Genomic DNA, 470 nt, shown 5'->3' with positions numbered 1-470 from the left:
TCCCTCCCCGCGGGGTACCACCGTCCCCCCACACAACAGACCGCTGCTGCTGCTGCTGCTGCTGCTGCTGTTGCTGCTGCTGCTGCTGCTGCTGCTGTTATTGCTGCTATTGCTGCTAGTTATAATACTAATAATATTATTTTAATGGTTTTGTTTTTCTCCATAGAAAACACACGCAAAGAACAGCAGCAGCAGCAGCCTGCTACCCCTGCCTTTTGCTGCTGCACCAGACCAGTGGTCACGTTGATGGGGGGTGTTGAGGGTTTAGGGTTTAGGGTTTAGGGTTTAGGGTTTAGGGTTTAGCTTGCTTTGTTTATTTCTTGCTGCTGCTGCTGCTGCTGCTGCTGCTCAATACACCAGCAGCAGCTTGCTGCAGCACACACCCCTAACCCCCCCCTTGTCTTTCCTCCTCAAACCCTAAACCCTAAACCCTAAACCCTAAACCCTAGACCCTAAACCCTAGACCCTAA

This window comes from Eimeria mitis, genomic scaffold (assembly GCF_000499745.2).
Source record: "Eimeria mitis Houghton genomic scaffold, Emh_scaff1468, whole genome shotgun sequence".
In the NCBI taxonomy this organism is placed as follows: Eukaryota; Apicomplexa; class Conoidasida; order Eucoccidiorida; family Eimeriidae; genus Eimeria; species Eimeria mitis.
This window is presented reverse-complemented; position numbering follows the sequence as displayed.